Genomic DNA, 21,274 nt, shown 5'->3' with positions numbered 1-21,274 from the left:
TGGAGATTCGGCCGTGTTATGCTAGTAGCGGCTAATGTAGCCTCGAGCAGCTAGTGTCAAGCAGCGATGAGGAGTGCGCTGCAGAGGTCAGGTATGCTCGCTTCTTTCCAAGTCTCCAGATTTTCAAGATATTCAAACTTGTACTCGACTCAAGTGACATCACTTGAGGAAATTTATTTGAATGTTACGCTCAAAGCATTAGTGCTGACCTTTTTTTTTTTTTTTTTTTTTTTTAGTTGGTTCACCGCTGTTTTTGTTTTATTTTGGCTCTTGATTGAACCATTGAACCATTACATCATGTATTTCTAGCACATGGTGAAAAACGAATCAGTCCAGAGGAAGTGTCATATTCACACTAGAAGGTTTAGACTTGATTGTATATGTTAAGATCAACTGTGATCTATCAACAGCTTTTCTGGTTTGCTGCTTTCTTAAATAATTAAATATTGCATTTATTTACTCAGTATTTACTCTTACTTTTATCATGACTTATTTTACTCATGGTAGAATAAAATGAAAATAAACTCTATAGAATAAAAATGATTTGAAGGCATGTTTAGGCCATTTTTACTTTATTTATTGCTCCGCTGTAGAAAACTGAAGACACCTCACTGCCACCATGTTGCTTTTTATCTCTAGATAAACCGTGGGCAGTTCATCAGATAAGGCATCGGTATGCTCACCTTGCTAAAATTTACTTTTAGCATTAAACTACTACTTTAAATTGAAGTCACAAACTTTCAACCTCATTGTGGGAATTCTATCCAAAAGTCTAGTGATTGTCTGGCCAAGGATCACGAACAGTATTTGGCACTGAAGAATCACTGCACACATAAATCTCTACAAAGGTGCAAGTAGAGACAAAGGTAGTGGAAAGTGGTACTCGTCCAACTGAAGCACTGCTTCTTACTTTGTTGTGGTTGATTTTCAGATGATCAAACGGAGGTGTGACAGGCTATGAGCTGCATTTAAACTGTCGCAGTTCCACAAGAGACTCCACCCTCAGCCTCAGCTCCTCATTAGCTGCTCGAGCAGCTTTCTGACGTGATAAAGTGTTAGGTGTGATATGTTACTGATCTCCATATGGAAGTTGCACTTTTCAGTTGGCTGAGTCTTGCTCAAGGACACTTCAGCAGGTGCTTGCGAACACAATATCACACATCAAGCCGTGTTCACGCTGAAAATAGCACTGTGTTAAAAAAAATAAATAAATAAATAAAAAATAAATGCTGGGTGTGGTGCTGGTGAGAAGATGCAGTACAGTACAGGAAGTCCAGTTGAAAGTCCCTGAAAATGTGGTTTCAAAACAAATTCTCAAATTAGTTAGAAAAAAAGTAATAATCACGTTTTAAAATAACATCTTTCATTATAATTTGTTGAAACTTTAACAGTCAAAAAATCTGCTTATGTGCTTGCTATGGACCGTGCCCCGGGTGTGGTTTGTTCGCATTAGATTGACTGATTTAAATAGCTAAATGTTGATTGGTGCACAGATGTATGTGACATCACCTTTCTGACTGATGATAAAAACTAACAAGTTGATGTAGTTACAGGACCTTCAAGTAATTCGTCCATGAGTTTAAGGGCTTATTACAAGTCAAAACACCACGCAGCACTTTGTGAGGCAGGGCTTTGCCACTTTGTATAGTTATCATGCAGACAGTCATTTCTTCCTCTGTGTGGACGATTGGAGGGTAAACAGTGGGCTACAATTATACAAATATCTACAGGGAATGTGTGCTTGTACAAAAATAATTGGCCATTGCAGTGTGATGCCAGATAACTTTGCAGCTATTGCAGCAAAAGTAGAGCCAGGTTAAACTTGTTTTTTTTTTTTTTTACTCTGCATTAGGATCCCTACTGAGTGGTGGTCTCATTGACATTAATGAGGAATTGTATTACCCGCGTAAACAAAGCCTTACACATAACAGTGACCCAAGAAATGTACAGCCGCAGTGGCACAAGGTTGATCTGGCCCCACCGACTTTCAGGCTAATGCGAATTTCTGCCTGTGCCTATGCAAGTTGTGACAGCTCTCACATTTTTTGAGTTGGAAATGCTACCATAACAACATCTTTTTGCATGAGCAAGTAATGCAAAGGTTTAAGCTAAAAGACTGCTTTTATTTTGGTGCAAAATCTCACTCAAACTGACTACGTGTACATTTGTCCTCATTTTACTTCCACTGAGTGATTCGTATTTCTGTCAGATGTCCTCATAGGAAAAGTTTTATCTCAGTTAGCACAATCATGCTGTATTAACATGAAATCACTGAAGCAAGGATAGTCTGGAAAACCAGTTAAGTGAAGATATGAGTCAACAGTACATGATGTTATGTACATGTGCAAGAAAAACAATATAATGTAGTCCAGAATAATACAACATAGACCTGTACAGTATGTAAATAGGACACTTACCTTGTAATTTTCCCTCATTTCTCTTTGTTATGGAACTGGCATGCATTGTTGCACTCAAGTGTTCCATTCAAGAGAGGCGTCCTTGCTTCGACCGACTGTGCAGGAGTCCTTTTAACCTCCTTCACACCTTGTTGAAACGTGACCGTCACTGAGGTCACACACGAGGAGTAAAGGTCTCACAACATGTCATGGGAGAGTCATCAGATCTCAAATGATTTGCAGCGTGAAATGTTGTGATGCCACTTGAGAGAAGATGTCAGGACAGCAGTTCAACTAGCTGGTAAATGGTATTGCAAATCCTCCCCCATCCCACCTCCACCTCCCCTGCTGCTCAAGGACAGATGTTGCAGTCACATATATATGACAGGTCTATGATCTCTTTCCAGTAGGCGCTCCTGAACTTGGATTTGCTCTCATGTTTCATGTGTATCGTTCAGTATTCACTCACTGAAGAGTTTCAGTATAGTCTGCTTTGTTAAGCACGACAGTGTATTTTCCTTTGTCCACCGGCTGTGGTACTCTGGCTCTTGCTAATCAACGTCAGAGCCCTTCTCTGTTGAACGGTTGGGTTTCAAAGGGCTGATTTTGCCCTGGAAAAGGCTGCTGAGACCTGACACGTTCGCCCTCTGCCTCTGCTGCGTTGCCGTTACAGAGAGCTGATTCTGTCACTGTGTTAAGATTAACTTCTTGACTACCAATTCCCTGTCTGTCTGGGTAAGTTAGCAATCTGAATGGTTCGTTATCCACTCAGCTTGATGTCCGGCAGCGTCACACTGTTGTCCTTCCAGATTCACTCTCTGCCCTCTCGCCGTTACTGGCCCGTGACCGTAAAGTGTTGAACTTTGTTGTTTGCCTTTCCTTACCCATGCACTGAACAAGTAAGCCTGTTTGGTGAATTCAGAAAGTTTCTCTGATCTCAGTGGGGGGCTTTATTGGCAACATCTTGGGTATGTGTTTGCTGCTTTGCTGGATCAGTGGTGATATGGACTTATCTCACTCTGTCATTTAGGTACCGCAAGCTTCTATAATCAAGCCCAGGCATACACTGTTTGGGGTGACTGCATGGTTCCATGGTGCCAGATGCATCGTTCTGAACATGCACGTAGTTTTGATGAACGGTGAACTAAACATATCTGTCAACAATTAATTAACATGAATGGGGGCGTTGTTAACTCTTTTAACGATGCTCACGTGCTGTGTTTTACGACACCCAGCATGACGGCATGGCTACAGCAACTGGCTATTCAAACGCAGCTATGAACATTTGACAGGATTTTATGAACACATCAGTACAGATTCCAACAGAAACAAATATCACATTTTTATGCAAATTGGGCCCACTGGGTCTGGAAAAGTTTGAACGTCTGCCACCTCGGCGACAAATTTGAAACCACACACTGAGTTGAAGCATCTGACCTGTCTTGGGAAATATAAACAAATAAGATAATGAACTAGTTCTTCTTTTGGGTGGAAAAAACTGTGAGCAATGAACATCAACCAGTTCATTTTAATCTGTGTGAGCTGAACTTTGAACTAGCACTGTTAATTAGCATTCAGATGTTACCATTGAACTCAGAGAGCCACTAGCATGATGGTAGACTCTTATTTTGGATTCTTACTTTTTATAATCCGCCATTTTTTTTGAAGGATCATTCGTATTCCTGCGCTATTCTCATGTTGTGCAGCCATGTATGAGCATTCTCCGTCATCCTGGTAACAGAATATACAAATACATCTTTGTCAAGAGTGTTACAAAGAACTATTTTATAGACATAATCTGAAAATCATGAATGCTTTTTAAGCCTTGGGTAACACAGCTGCAATACAACAGGAAATAATGCACTTGCTCTCCTAAAGTGAATACAATATCTGACAGCAGGAGAGAAACAATGTAATGTTCTCCCTGTGTGCCATGCTGTGTTTTAACCATCTGTAAATGTTGCCAGCAACTTATTCACTTGTTTTACAACAAACAGGCAAATCTGTCCACTGACGATAAATACTGCCATGTATTGTACACCTTGCATAACCTACAGTATATCTGCAATACCACACAACTACAACAAGGTTCAACAGATCATGCTTAATAGAAGACTTGAAGACTGGGGTAATTTTCCCTAAAAATAGTTGAAAATTAAAAGTAGCCTGTGGTGTTCACTCAGAATTTCTCACCAAAATGAATCCTATGGAACATGAAGACTTAACACACAGGTTTGCATGCATTTTGCAAGCTTTTTTCATGTTTTGTAACCTGCATTATTTGCATCGGTTTGAGATATTCTTCCTCTTCTCTTTCAGGGAAAATCACTGCTGCAGACTGTTGAATGCATTAACGCCCTCTGCAATCAAAAATGCAAAAATTGACGCTCGACTGTGCAGCACTGCAAGTGGTCATATATCCACCAAGCTGTTTTTAGTTTAGAATTTCAGATAATGCACCCAGACAGCTTGTATGCTTTGATCGCGTTAGAGATCCTTAATGATATAATATTAATGTTTTTTTCTTTAATTTGCACTCACTGGGTCGATTGTGCACTTTTGTTCTTTTCCATAGACAGTGACTCACCCAAACCTTTCCCCCTCCTGGGGTACACTGTATATGCTGTTCACAAAACACAGGGAATAATGAAATAACAATAACAAGCTCACAGCTCTATTTCAGCACACATCGTCCTTGCCAATAGATGAAAACTCATAGGGTGGGGAGGTATTTTTAGCATCATGCTTATCCCTTCCTCTCATCCTTCCTCCCTTGCATCTCTCACTCTCACACACAATGTCTTTGTCCCTGTCTTTTGCATTCATCTTATGCCATTTCCCCTCTCTCACTCAGGCTCTTTGCCTCTATCTCAGCTGGATATACCAGACGTCTCTTTAATTCGACACACTAATGTAATTTGCCTTCTCTATAATCATCCATTTTTCTGTTTTCATGCCCTCTCCCCGAACTTGAGACACGTCTTGTGGATTCTATTTCACAGCAGTACACCAGACTACATCAGTTTCCATTTCATTTATTCAGTATTTGTTTAGAAACCCCATGCTGGTCTGCTATGAATCAACATCGCTTAATGGAAGCAACTCTGGCTGACCAGGTTAAAGTAGATATAATTACGCATAGATCTGACAGTACAATTTAATATTAATGCTCTGAATCAAATGAGAATGAATCGGAGTTCATGCAGCAAAAGTGTTTAGTCTTACAAGATTGCCAAAGAGCATCCGTCTCACAGGCACACAATCTAAAAGCAGTGTGCTCACACAGAACGTTCAGTGCATCTTTAAGCAAGCATTTAGTGAGGCTGCCTAACCAAAAAAACTACTTCTAGCTATCTCGAATGCTTGGTTTGAAACTGTGTGTTTTCTTTTTTTATTTATTGCAGTGCTTGCTGGCACACATTATGCTTCTTAATGTTGAGAATCCAGCTGTTCTTTTATACCTAATTACTAAATAATTTCATGGTGATTGGAATTGCATTGCCTAATCACTGTCCATTTTTTATTACATTAAGAAAAATACCTTATGGTGTTTTGTCCTTGTTTTTTTCCATTAAAATTTCTTTGAATAATGTATGCGTATAAATGCGGCTTGAATATTATGACCTATTCCTAGCAAAGAAGATGGGAGCAATTTCAGATTATTATCGCGCACAATGTAGCCTTAATATCTACTCTATTTAATAGAGTACAGCTACTCAGATTTGTATGCATCGGATTAACTGGGGATGTGACTGATAAAAGTCACATCCCAATGTGACCTCAGACAAACTTGGTTGGGTGTCGAATAAATTTTGGAGAGGAAGGAGTAGAGATCAGAGGTGCAAAGCATCGCCATGAGATATAAACATTTGCTCCCAAAGGCACAAACTGAAACACAGTTTCTTTAAAAGTGTAAAAAGTACTTCTGCTCTGGTAGAATTTGGCTGAATGAACTCCTCTCCAAATACCTTTAATTATGACACATGCTTGCTTGTAGGCCCAAACCCCTTAAACAATATGGTACCTTGAGTTCTGTGCATTCATTTCCAGTTACTTCAAATAGGTCGTTTTCCTCAAAGCTATTGTTTTAGATTTAAATTATTTATTCTTTATGTGCTTACATGTATTGTTCAGTGTGTTTGTTTAGCATTTTATACAATTTTGTCATGGAAGTCATGCAGCATAAAGCTCCAATATAATGTCTGATATAGATAGAAATTAGACCTCAGATCATCTTTAGACTGAATCTCAACTTTCATTCAAAACCTGAACCATGAAGTCTGGCTGAGGTAATTGCATTATATTATTATATATTAACATGAACATGTATGAAACTACTGTATGCATAGTCAGAAATCCACTTACGATGACTATGAAAGAATTAATTAATTATTACAGATAAAAAATACATCCCTTAAAGCAGTGTTAATTATTTCATGTTTTTTTTTAAAAGGAAGCATGGTTATGCTACAGGATTCTTTCTCTAAGTAAAGATTATGAGATGACACTTTTAATACGTTTTAACCACTGTGCAAATGAACATAATCTCGGCGCCGCCTCCGTCCTGTCAGTGTCGAGCCCCAAGCAGAGGGGTTAAGGTTGGAGCTCCAGGCCAAACCCAGCAGACAAGAGCCCGCCCTCAGGAGAGGGAGTCAACATGGCAAGGGCACCAAACACATTCAGGATGCATAGGTGCCATTTATCATGGTTGACAACCACACCTCTCAGTGCCATTTGGGTTTATTACCGGTACATTTCTCCCCACATAATGATGTTTTCCTTAGCGCTTGTCCTCTGAGACCAGCTTCAATGAAAAACTGCAGTGGAAACATCAAGGTGACAGTTTTCCCCCTTTCTTTTTCTCTTTTATATGAAGTTTGCCTCATATGACTTCTAAGGACATGAAAGTAAAAGGAAGAGGAAGTGGATTTTTTTAGTTTGGCGACATGTTTGAGGACATGCAGTACCTGAGGACTTAGGCTGCATATCAGCATCCATGCAGCAGGGACTTAATACCTGCACACATTGGTATTCAGATCTTGCTTGTATTTGGTGAATAAAATCCTTTCAGGTAGCTGCACAGCAAGGTTTGGATTCCCCAAATAGATATGTTCTAAAAAGGCTCAGGAAATTTGATACTCAGTTACTGCTTTGAATAAACAATTGTGTCATAAATATCATCATTAAACTTTGCTATGAAATGTTGCAATTTGACCCTAGAGCTACTTACATGTCTGCTCTCTCTGCTTCAACCTCAGGCAGTTGTATTCTTCCCAACACAACTACTTTTCCATTTCACTGCCGGCTCTTTGTGACTGGAGAAAGGTTATATTAATATTTGCTGTTGAATACAGCGTATTCTGCACAATAGAAGATACTGAGAAAAATGTGTGCAAACGGGACAAGTTCTAATAATATTCAGCTCAGTTCTGTACTTTGCTTTATGGATCTTATTGATGGAAGAAAAAGCAAGCAAACATCTAATATCCAATATAAAGTGAACTTGAGGTGAGTTTTGCAGGTAGATGGGGACTGGATGAGACTGGATGCAACATGTCTTGTTGTGCATCGCCTGCAAAGGACTGAGTTTACTGTCAGTGGAAAACAGCTCATCTCTAGTCTATGATGGTTCGGTGTGTTTTGCAATTTAATTATGGGTGACTGATATTTACCATGTTGTTGTCCCATAGTTACCCACAGCAATAAATGACATGCGTCATCAATAGCTGTTTTTAAAACAGTGTTAAAGATGCTGCATTTGAGAGCCTCCAGTATTATGGTGCTAATATCTGGAATAAGTTAGACAGATCTACAGAGGAAAAACAACCAGCCTGCAGGTTTTCAGGCAGAAACTGAACATCAGGGCACCTGACTGACAGATTGTGCAGATTTTTACAGAGTTTCGGTTTGTTATTTTGTGCTTTTGTCAGTAGTATTTGTTTTGAAAAACGTGTGCAGGACTTACTGGAAAACAAAACAGATATTGGATTATCCTGGTGAATTAAATTACAATTTGTCATTTGGCAGATGCTTTTATCCAAAGCGACGAATTGAACTGTGTTCATGTCAAACTTGTACCCACATTAAGAGAAACAAAAACAAAAAGTCAGCAAGTGACATATTCGTTCTAAGTTCAGATTTCATACGAAAAACCTCCAAAAAGTATTGATTACACACCACAAACTATTGATGACACAACAAAATTTATTCTATCCACTTTTTAAAGCAAAAAAAGCATTAATCATTAACAGCAGCCTCAAGCTATTTTAATGGTTGGCTGCCAGGAGCAAAGCAAAGTTGATGTAGAAGAAATGTGCGGTGCAGACACACTGTACAGGAGGACTACAGTACCACTGGTGAGAATGTGGTCAGACTGCATTTATCAACCTGCAAAGTGGAACTAGTTGCATGTAACAGCATCACCTAATAAAATGACAACATGAATTTAAATGTAATCTGTTACAGGTGCTGAGAACCACTGTGTAATTTTATTAATTACTAAACAAAATGTCGGTGTTACAACCAAAAGTCTGTGAAAAGCTTCTATGTAGAACGTGACACTCATTGTGTTGCTCTGCCTCTTCTCTCTGTGCAGGATGCCTTCTTTTGGCATATTTCCAGATGACGCAGGACAGCAAAGCTTTGAATGCATCACCATCAAGGGTAGGATGGCTTACAAAGAGCTATCTCTACAGGCAGACAGGCTCCATTCATTGGGCAGTGTGCGCTCAGATTATGAGCGGTGCTTTTGATTGGTTCTCCTGTTTGAATTTGCACCGCCTCTCAGCTCCCATCGTTCTTAATCAGTGTTCAGTGCAGTTATGAGGTTCACACTGCCTGGTTTCATCTGATGTTTTTTGGACCTTTCAGCTTTACTTTACATTACTTTGATCAAGTGATAAAAAGATATATGACTTACTGTATTTTTATCACAGTAACTAGTGATATGTAATCTATTACATTTCAAAAGTAACCTTCCCAACATCAGGTATAGTAATGATTTTGAATAGCACACCTTAATCTGCTATTATCATGCTGGAATAAAGACGTTTTTGATGGAAGAAAGCTTTATTTCAGTCAGGTTTGTTGTGCAGACTTTAGATGTGTCAGAATAAAATAAGCTGAAGATTCTTAGGCTGCACTTGTCCAAGATGAACAAGAGTTGTCTTGAAGGGGTTATGTGATGCACAAAGCTCCTTTCCCAGAAAAGTTTCTAGAGACACCAGTGAGGGAAGACTTCAAAATATTTCTGATGTTCCATGAAATTTTAGAGCTGCGGCAGAAGGAAGAGCAGCACGGGTCATAATGCAAATAGGCTCATCCTGCATATCTATTGTCTTATCTGAAGAGCATATGCGCTTTATCTTTGTCAGCCAAGTCTCCTAATCATAGCCTTGAAGGAAGGATCTCATTAGCACAAGTCACATTCTCTTTGCCTGTGAGATGGAGCTGATCATTATCTTTGTTGTGGTGATGATAGTGGTGTTGGTGGTGGTGGTGGCGTGGTGATGATGAAGATGATGAACAGCTGATTGATTTGTGCCAGCGGGTGTGATCTTTGTTCACAGAATTAAATATGCTCCTTCAAATGAAATTTATTTTCTGCCTCTGGGATCCATCATAATGCTGAAATCAATATTTAATATCCTTGGATCAATGTTACGAGAGGTTTTATTTTGCATTGGTTCTGTCAGTATTCCAGAGTAATAATGTGCAATAGTGAGAGATTAAGAAAAGGGCCGATATTGTGAATGTGCTGTACTCGTGTCAAGGAGAGAGTATTTTTCCTCTTTAATTATCTTAATGTCATGTGTCCAAGCTTTTCTCTTCCCGTCTTCCTGGATAGCCTTTGATTACACCTTGTTACTGACTGGAACATAGAAGCGCATGGAACAAAGACGCATAACATTGCTTTCCATCTTTAAAGTACGCATTTGATGGGTTTATTATTGCTTCAATTGACCATTCGCTAAATCTCATATCTCAGCAACGGTAACTAGAGACTGCAGGCCTGCCAAGCTTACTCCACATGCCAAAGTGGAGTGAGAACAACATATTTAATGTTCAAGAGCAATGCTCATCTCAAAACTGTTAGGGGTTTTTATTTCTCTGTTTCCTGCACAAAGCCCAAAACAAAAGAGCAACGTGTAAAGAACGGGTTGAACTGTGTGTTTGCTTTAAGCTGCAAAAGTTAGCATTCGTGGCAAGTTTGCTTCTTACCTAAAGTAGTGATGCACATATCTATACAGTCAATGCTGCATTCAGCCAGCTTGGTCTGGGGTTCTGACCCGTTCAAATAGTAGAAAATGCCTTTTGTGCTGCTTTTTCAATCAACGATGAATAACATTTCACAGGTGAGTAGTGTTACAAACAGGTTGAATTAGAACACAAAGGTGGAGTGTTTTATTACCAAGAAAATAAGGGTGTCTTCTTTGTTAGGGTAACTGCACCCTGGCTAAGGATACATTTACATAAACAAAGTCTGATTGGTTCAGTTACCATTGTGTTAATTGGATTTGTTGATTAAGCATATTAAGTCATTATCACGTTCCACAGCACCCTTGATAAGAATGAGGACATCTGTGAGTTTAAAAGAACTGAAATGCTGAGAATGTGGTTGCATTAGACATGAATGTTTTATGGCGTAAACATTATTGGGGCCCCTAAAGGTTCTGCAAATGTGCCTGTAATGTTACTAAATGCTCTGCAAATATTCTGGTAAAGTGATGAGAGAAAGAGAAAAAAAAAAAATCACATTGTGGGTTGGTCCCCTGAAGGTTCCTGTAATATGACGTGATGGAAGAACCGACCTATGATCAAAAAATAACTTCATAGGCTTGTTCCCTAAAGGTTCCTGTAATGTCACTAAAGTTTCTGCAGACATTATAGGAATGCACTGCAGAGACAGAGAGGGAACTTCTTATAGCAACAGTCACCTAAACATCCCAGAACAACCTAACCAACAGCACCCATCCGGGAACCTTTAGGGAACCTGACAAGACGTTATTTAACCAAGCAGGGATGTTGTCAGAGCATTCTGTGAACTGTCCTCATACTAAATTAAAGTAGCTTTAGTCAGATAAAGAACAAAAAGATGAACAAGTGATATATCAGATAATGATAACTGTATCGACCATCATTAATCTGTTTATGCATTCATATGAGATTCTATGTTTTGTTCTTATATTTTGCCGTAGGTTTCTCGTATTTTTAGCCTGTCTAAACAAAAAAAAACCAAATAGGTTGGCTGTAGGGTTGATGGGAAGCATAACCGCTTATTTAATGCGTCTGCTATATTTCCCTCAGGTACAGCAGGGGGCAGTATGTACAACATTAGCTGTAACATTGAGTAACGAGAAGTCATTCACTCAAACAACACCCTCTGGGAGGAGGTTTACACTTACCTAATGAAGAGAAACGATGGTCAAAGTCATGTTTTCTCTCAAATCTGCCAAACAGATTTTAGTGTTACATGGACTAAAAAGTGACAAATCTACCAAACATAACTGTGCCCAACAGGCTGTTATACACTGTATACTGTACTGCATTTATACTATTTATCTCTCCCATTCCTCGCCTTCTTCTACCAGTTGTTTCACTTGTAGCCTCTCTCAATGTCACAATTGAAGCATAATGTGTTAGTGATGTGTACATATCCGTCAAGTAATACATAAATAAACTAAGTGCTGAATGTTCTTTTGTGTTTTCATGTATATGCTGCAGGGATGTTCACAGCGTTTCCACCCGAACTCTGATTCTGACCACCTAACTGTTGTCACTTCATGTAGGAACTAGTTGACTTAGTCCTTGTTGCTCTAATATTTTGAAATAAGTGGTTGCCTGGTGGTGATTTTTGATAGACTTACATGCGTTAGCTGCATTCATCAGCTGCTCTGTTGCAATACAGCGGCCATGTTGATGCATCGCTGCAATGAAAAGCAGCGGTCAGTGCAGTACAATAATTGTTAAATGCCTGTTCGGGGAGACTGTTGTCATCATTTACATATTTAAGTCCTTAGAGTTGTTGTGAATGAGTCAGCGTAATACACTGAAAAGTCAGCTAAAGACAGTTTTCACTGGCTAGCTACCGCTGATCAAATTTGCTAGCGACAGTCATCATTTGAGCCGACACAATCCACAGATGAGAAGCCTGCTTTTGACTGTTAATGTGAATATCAAGTGGGAAATGTAAACTGAAGTTTGTGCTGTTCTAGCTTGACAGGCATAGCAGCAGTAACTATGGAGGCCTCGGCTTATCGAACCATCAATGCATTGCTCAAATGCTCGGAAGGATACAGTGCCTAATTTCTCCTCTGTGCACACCGAGGTTCCTGTATTTGATGCTGATTTGCATTGGAGTTGCTGGTGAAGGAAAGGGTGGGGGTGAGTGGATGATCAGTGATGTGCCCACATGTTCAAATGAAATCTAAGCTCTTGCTTCCTGTGGCTTTTATTGTCCAGGACAAGGTCACAATTTATTATTTATCTTGGAAAGGAAGCGTACTCTTGCGGTTGTTGCCTTCAAAATTGAGTCATCATTGACTGAAAGCATAAAGGCAAGGCCATTTTCATGGTTTGGTATCATGGTTTAATAGGATGCTCAGTTATTCTCCCCTGTCTTTAAAATAAGCAGCACAGAGCACAGATATGCTGCCAACATTGCACTGAGTCACTGTAATTATTGCAAGGTCTCCCCTGTTCACAAGTGCATCCTCATGTGACTGCAGTCATCTTTGCCTCAGTCAAATGTGCAATATGTACAGAACCACAGCAGAGCATACAAATCAGCCAATGGCACACTGGCTCTTCACTCGTGTGATGTGCAGTCGGCTGTTGTTTTATGAAAATAAGGTTCCCAGGTTATTGATTTTCAGCCCAGATACAGTATCTGCATTTTCCACAGTTATTTAGTTTGAACAGCAGGGAAAATATGACTAAAGAATGTGATTTGTTTCAAGAGTTTCACACAAAATCATGATAATATCAACCAAAACATTTCAGGTTGGGATCATAATTATTTTCATTTAAACCAGTTGCAAATCAAACCTATTTGACACACATGGGTAGAAACCTTGCCATCAAATTATTTTTAAAGTGAGAGCAAATGAGTGTTTGTAGAGTTTCTTTTGAGTTACTTGATCACTGAGCCAATGTTAACTCTCTACCAAGGAAAGCAGCTCTGTGATCTTCGCGCCATTATCTACTAAATCTCTCATGCATGCTTTGTTTTCCAGGATGTATCGTGACCTGCCAAGTGCACAGGATTCTGTGGGTGGATGTTTCCCATGGATGTGCTACCGGTATCTTTTACAGCTATTCTCGGCCCTGGGGACTACAATGACCAAAAGCTCCATATGGCACTGCATAATTAAATTTGCTGACTCAAGCATATGCACATCTGCAAGAACAAGAAGACAGCCTGATTTTAGGAGCTTCATCAGTTCCTGGAACAGATAGGAATCTCTGTACAACCTCACTCTAGACGAGCTGTGACACATCAGACTGCTCTGCTTATCTTACATGATCATACTGAAAATATATAATGTACCATTTTGATAACATTTTATAATAGCTTTGTAAAAATAACCCCACCCACAGTTGTTGTTGTTGTTGTTGTTGTGGTGGTTTTTTCTCTGTTTATTCTGTCATGGATAAAATCTGGTATGAAATGTGAGGGGACAGACTTTAGGAGGAGCCTCAGCAGGAGACTCTGCTGACTTTTTTGTGGTAACACGTTCAGAAATACAGACACATTTAAGATGATGTGCAACAAGATACTGCTGCTCTATACGGTCCTGGAATAATTAGGATGACGCCAATATTCACCTAATACATTGTGAATAAGGAGAGATCTGCTGCTACTGCCAGACTCAGGTTGGGTGGTCAATGTTCCTCCTATCAGTTATTATTACTTTGGGTTTTTATAGTAAATAATGCAAACATCCACGCCTATTTGTCCACATCTATGTGCTGTATCCTTGAAGTCTATTCATGAGTTTTTTTGAGATCCTGACACATTTCAAGCAGAGATTGGTAAGAAAAGGCACAGTTCAGTACATAAAGTCACAAGTGCTGTCTGTCTTCTGCTCTGACCACAGGAGCTTTACTGAAGCACCATGTTACAGCCTGTTGACTGTCGAGGTCCATGGCGTAACATTACCCCACTAAGCTGGGTATTTCCAGCTTTTGGCCTCCTCAGCACACTCAAACAGACTTCTATGTAGAAGTGTGCTATGAGCTTGAGAACTGCTTTAACTTTAGTCACAAATTAGCTGTTGGGTCCATAATGTGTAACATTGCTCCCTGTGAATAAATATTAGCTTCAGGTAATTGTTGTATATGTAAGAGACTGGGGGCACATACATATCTGCTTCTGTTTAACAGTCAGTGTCGACATTTTTGAACACTTGGCATGAATTATACGGCAGACAAGTGTAAACAACCTTTGAACAGACGTCAAAGAGGTCATTGAGATGGAGGTCTGGCCACATGAACTGAGGTTTAGCAGTCTAGCAGTAACTGAAATATATTCACTAACAAAAAAGTTTCTTCAGAGAGAGATTAGTCGAAGCAGCTGTGTTTTATTCAGAAGGTCTGACGAGAGTGACTGAGTGATCAAACACAGTGGCCAGCAGCAAAATGAGGAATATTTACACTACTTTTTAATTCATGAGAATTTAATTCAATGTAATTGAACTCTTAGAGCAAGAATATATAAGAATGACAAAATATGAACCATGTATGATATGTATTACAATAGTAATGCATCAGAACCAGTTCATCACCTTCATTGTACTTAACCCTAACCTTAACACAGTCCCTACAAGGCAGGCGAATCCCACAATGTGGCTGTGTGTAAACAGATTAATATCCCCACAACATGAGTAGCACACTCAGACACACACACACACACACACACACACACACACACACACACACACACGTATAAAGCAACAATGATGAACAGACAATATCTGTAGAAAAAGGCTTGTGATAAATAAACAACAACACAAAAAATCTTCATAAGTACGAGTTCATGGCCTTTGTTTTCCAAAATTATTTTGTCAGAGACATTAACATCTTTCTTAAGGTGTGTAAACCTCAGCAGGGAGTTCAATTGTAATATCACCTGCAGGAAAGTCATAGCAACAACACTAGCACAAAGTGAAAAGACGAAAAACCAGCAAGGCTGAACATATGGCAGGCAGACGGTTCAAAAAAAAAAAGTGAAGAACCACAAATGCATCATTTTTTGTTGTAGATTTTCTCCCCCCAATGTCTGCTTCTTCTACACCTGCTGTGGCTTTATGGATGCCGGTTACATTAGCCTCAGGCTAGAGGCTGTTTCATTGTAGACAGCTCATCAGGATGACTGACAAGTGTGGGGGCGGGAACTTGACCAGTTGAGGAGGAGGAGGGCAGGACTAACAATACATTTTCCACTCAAAGTGAAAACTTGCATATTAACTTGGAAACCACTGACACGGAAAAAATAAAATAAAAAATCTCTTTCTGCCTGGTGGAGCTCCAAAATAGGTGACAAACCACAGCCTGCAGTGTGTTTGGTTCTCGTCATTCAGAAACATCTTTAAATTTTGTTTTGTAAATGATTTGCTGGCACGTCCTCTCCAGATCGCACCCGCATTTAAATCAGTCAATAGCTTTCATGAATGGCTCAGGTTAATGTTCCATTACAGCCTCAGTCTGTGTAGAGATCCCTTGAATCGGCTGACTGACTGAACAGATGGAATAGAAAGCTACCAATCAGAGGAAATCTGTGGCTGACTCTACAGTCAGTGATTTCACCTACATTTTGAAGCTCACGTCACAGGAGACAAGTTAGTTTAAAGTTTGAAGAAAAGGCCAGTTGCTTGCTTTCTATCCTTTATTTCTCAAAATCAATATCTTTGTACTAACTTCTTTCAGACCGTCCAATGATCCATTACTACTTGAGAGTCTCTCTGAGAGTCTGGAAAGCACACTCCACCTTTGTTTTCAGCTCAAGGACATGTTCTACATTTCGCCATTCTGCTGTATGAAAGTCACACCTACAGTACAAAGACACCATTGAAAATTCAGTAAACGCCTTGCATTTCTATGATACATACGTACAGTTTTCAGTTGCCAGGGTTATTTGTGTTAGTTCAGCACAGCCAGGTGTGCGTATCATCTGCTCTGAATGGCTGCCAGGAAAAGTCAGATGAGAGCTGTTTCAAGAGTCCTGTTATGTTCTGAACCATTTGTGTTCATGCGGTGCGACGGCAAGAGAAACCTCGACTCATTGTCTCGCTTTGCCTTTTTGTTAACATCACCTGATCTGAATGAAACCTCATTGACCTCCCAGCCTCACTTCTGGGCTTGCTTAGATCAACAGGCTCCCTCTGATGTTGACCTCCTGTATAGAGGTGGAGAACTACAGAAGATCAACAATGAATGTGTGCAACACTAGCTTGTTTATATCTGCTGGGCCTTCAGTGCTATTTGGGGACAAGACAACAATGTGTGCGTGTGTGTTTGCACTTGTGTGTGTAAGTATTTGTGTGTTACCGGGGTGGGGTACTGGGGTCACTGTGCAATTTAGCGAGACGCCAACTGCAGCTAGCGAGAGAAAAGAGAGAAAGCAAAATGAAGGCGGCAAGTGCCGTTTCAGCATTTTCACATCGCTCTGTTTTACATTTTTGGCAAAACAGGAGAGCAGAGGATGTCAACAATGCTGACAACTGTCTGGCTGACAGATTCACTAGAGAAAACTGCAAAAGAAAGGGAGGTAGCTCTACATCTTATCATGCAGCATAACAGCCCTGTCACATTTACAACATGGTGGAGTCCAGAATGTAATGGAGTGCTGTGTTTGCAAAGAGGACACAGTGGCACTCGCTTAATGCTTCTCATCATAGTGGTGCATTGCCGAGCAATTAAAAAGCCATCAGCTGACTCCCGACTGATTACCTACAGTGTCATCTAACCTTGTTGTTGATATTAAATGAAGTACTTGTCTGTAAAATGAGGTGAACGGAGCAAAAGTGTATTCTCAATATGCTTGATGCCAGAGACTGGACCAGGACCATATGCTGCTCTGTATTACAACACGGCCATTACTGTGATACAAATTAAGGTTCTGATAAAGGGAGAGGACAGGAGAATGTTTACCCACATCACACATCACATTGTAAAGTGAATTTTTCAGTGTGCATCACACGGCAGTAACGGCAGGTAATGCCGGAAGGAAATGCAGTGGGTCAGTGATGCATAACGCAGGTCAGACTGTGCATGAATGAGATGTGATGGAACCAGACTTACACAGTTCATACATATTACAGCAATGCTATTTTTCCATCATGCAGGCATTAATGCAGCCAATTATTATTTCATCAGAAGCAATAAAATTGCACAATTAGATTGGAAAGATGTTTTTGTAATCGCCCTTCATTCTATGATATTGGAATTATCACCCAAATCTATATACCGCCCTCATCCCCAGAGTCATCGTAAACATAATTAGTCATTGTTCTCCGAGTTGATGATTAGAATCGCTTAAATGAGGAAATATGTGAAGGTGGAAATGTTTTTGATAATAAGATTTGATCGTGGATGACAAAAACAAACTTGTCACTGAAGCTGTGTGATCGTTCACACAAGAGGGAGATGTTTTTCGTTTTATGCCATAATGGTTCAGGTGAAAGGGACGTTATATGAATAATGCTCAAATTACTGCTTTCAAGAACTAAAAAGATAATGATTTCAAAGGGAGGAACAACAGGTGAATAATGCATTTAATCACATGACCACTTCATTTCATTTTCATATGCCAGTCAGTGTAAAACAAACCTGACTGTGCTTTGGATTTCCAGCAAATGTCAGACCTGGTTTGACTGTTTTTAGAGCAGGATGGAGGTACCGGCCGCTGACAGCGTCCTCAAAATTAATTTACCATGAGCTGGACTTCAAAGATCACTGGCTGTGCACTTCACTGTTGTTATACATGGCACCACATCACAGGTTTCTCTGTCATTGGTAAACCCAATTTCTATGTAAAATTACACCTCTGATACCAGCTGTGGGACAACTTTTTTTTTTTTTATTCTAATAAAATTTTATCTTGTCTATGGACTCTCTACTTGCGATTAATCAAAGCTTGGCCTGAAATACAACCTCAACCAGCCACTGACATGTCTCAAGTTTATGTTCAGGGCACGTGACTGCACTCATTTTACTTTACACACTTCATATGGGTTTGGAAGTCCTCAAAGTTTGTTATCATTTGGAACAATGGGAGGAAAGACCACAGACACGCTTACATATGCAGAAACTGCAGTATTGTGGTTCTGTACCCAGCTCCATGGTGTTCTTTCAGGGTTCTTTCCCCCCTCTGATGACACCGTATTACTCCCCTTTATGCCACCACCTTTCAAAGCCCCAGTGCTCTTATCAGAGGCAGAGTGCTGATGGAGCAGCCGGGCTCCTCGCTGCTGTTGGGCAGCAGAATTAGTTTGGTTCCACTGAATAATGAAGTAGAATGTGTACCCAGTGTTCTAATTAAAACCCATGGTCATTCATCTATCTAATTGATACAATGCCTCGCAGTATAATTTTGTCCCAAATGTGCTATTCCAGTCCGTGTTCCCCGCTCTACGAGCCTCTGCTGAGCAGAGCGGCTCAGTGCCAAACATACATGGGACGAGACAACAGCGACTTCTCATCGCACTCTCTCTTAAACCCCCTCACAAACATATGTGCACTTACGCACATGAAAACAAACACGGAGGGACACAAACGAATCACAGAATCTGCTGCCACCCTCGTAGTTATTAGACACATCGTGATGTCAAGATGTAAAATTGGCTGTTCGCTAAAACCCTTTCCAAAACAGTGATTTTCCAATCATAGCTTAGGCACAGCAGGTTGTCCGGCTTTGGATTTCAGGACATCAGCGCTAAGCACGGGCACTTGAAACAGCACTATTTGGTGTCTCAAGAGTTTGTAGGGAAGAATCTTTTTTTTTTTTTTTTTTTTTTAAATTTAAATTCAGCAATTTCAAAACCAAAATACAGGAGCAAAGATGTTAGGAATGGAATAACAGTGTTTATCTGCTCTAACATAAGCTGAAAATGATAGCACGTCTTGCTAACTAGCTTACCCAGTGCTACTCCCAAAGCCAAACAGCATATCATTGGCATACAATACAATCAGGGAAATGAACAAGAATTGCTTCCCCTCATCATTGTTGATGATTGATAAAAAATTATGGGTTGAGGTTGTGAACTTTTTTGTCCTCTGAAGGGGACCACAAAAAGTTGGAGAACCAGTGTTCTATGTAGATCATCAGCTGGTGAGAATGCTGTCTGAGGCAGAGCTTTCAACCAATTCCCAGAGCTAATGTCACTTAACTAACTAGCTATAGCTGATAAAATCCACCAGCCTGAGTTTCATTTCAGCCAACAGAATTGATGGTCACTGGCTCGAGATGGGAAGCATCGTTTTGTTTACTTGCGTGTGAAATTGAACGCCCATTGTTTCGAAAATGACTACAAATGTGGTGCAGTGAATCTGCCACTATTGTCACTGTGAACTCCAGATGTGTCCTGCTGGAACAGAAAACGGATGGATGGATGGATGAAGGACATAGCAACAGTAACTAGGGAGTGGGGGTTAGTGAAGGGTCACTTGGAGACCTGCATCAATTACACTGAATTATTCTTTTCCTTTTTTTAATAACATGTGCGTCACATGCTGTAGGCATCTGTACACAGAAGTCATCTGATATCACAAGATTAGAAACAAGGTGTCTCACAGGTGCATGAGAATCCTTGGCTATGGTTTCCGTTAATTAACAGAAAGGAAAAGTAGTTCTACTTTTTCATGTACAACAAATGAGCCTTTTGTAAACAAAACGTTGCAATTGACAAACCACAGAAACTAACATCAGCTACTGCTGTTCAGTCTTACTCTCTCAGCCCCAGAAAAATGAGAATAGTGACACATTTTCAGCACCGTGGTGACAAGCCTGATGCTTCCCTGGAGGAAGCCAGTCTAAAAATATCCAGAAATATATTAAAAAATATATATATATCAGGGGGGTATTATGTAGAAATATTCTGTGAATGCAAATATGTATGTTATATGGTATACTTACATATGTACAGCATGCACTTAGGATAAACTCTGATCTTGGACATCTTGTGGATAACTGCTCTCTCTGATGAAATAAAACTCTTTGGAGCCAGTCCATTTTTATGAATTATATATATTACATGCCAGTAATGTATTTTTTTGTAACATATAATTTAGAGATAAGGAGATGGTGGAGTGTGTAGAAGGCAGCAGAGTGGTAGGAAGGAGCTGACACCTTAAGTGACATTTTGTGTCTATGCTGCAATCAAGGATTCAGGATTATTACAGTGCCTTTCAGAGTATGTTTTGCTCATTTTTGGTCTTTTTTTTATTCAAGATTGCAGTTCTGTCCTTACAGTAAATGGAGAGGAAATGTATCAGCGACATGTTCAATGTATCCTCTCTTGCACCAGTGAGCACAGCAACAGCAGTGTTCAAATAATAAAGCCCATGCAGTATATATCTTATGTCTAATAAAAGTGCACATTGAGGCTGAGCATGATGCTTAAATTAGATCTAATACATTTTTCTTGGGAAATGTATGTGATAATGTGGTAATGATGGATAATCATGCCGCAGTAAGCTGTATTTTCTTAAACATTAGTTTGTCTGAGAATTACAGTGTCATTCCTACAGAGCAGTTTGCTATAGGCTGAGGCAAATGAACGAGAGGAGCCAGAAAAGAGAGAAGGACTTCAAGCATCACTGGCACTGCCTGTCTGAGTGAGGCCAGCATTGTGGATAATTGGGTTTATTTACAGAACATA

This window comes from Chaetodon auriga, chromosome 11 (genome assembly GCF_051107435.1).
Source record: "Chaetodon auriga isolate fChaAug3 chromosome 11, fChaAug3.hap1, whole genome shotgun sequence".
In the NCBI taxonomy this organism is placed as follows: Eukaryota; Metazoa; Chordata; class Actinopteri; order Chaetodontiformes; family Chaetodontidae; genus Chaetodon; species Chaetodon auriga.
This window is presented reverse-complemented; position numbering follows the sequence as displayed.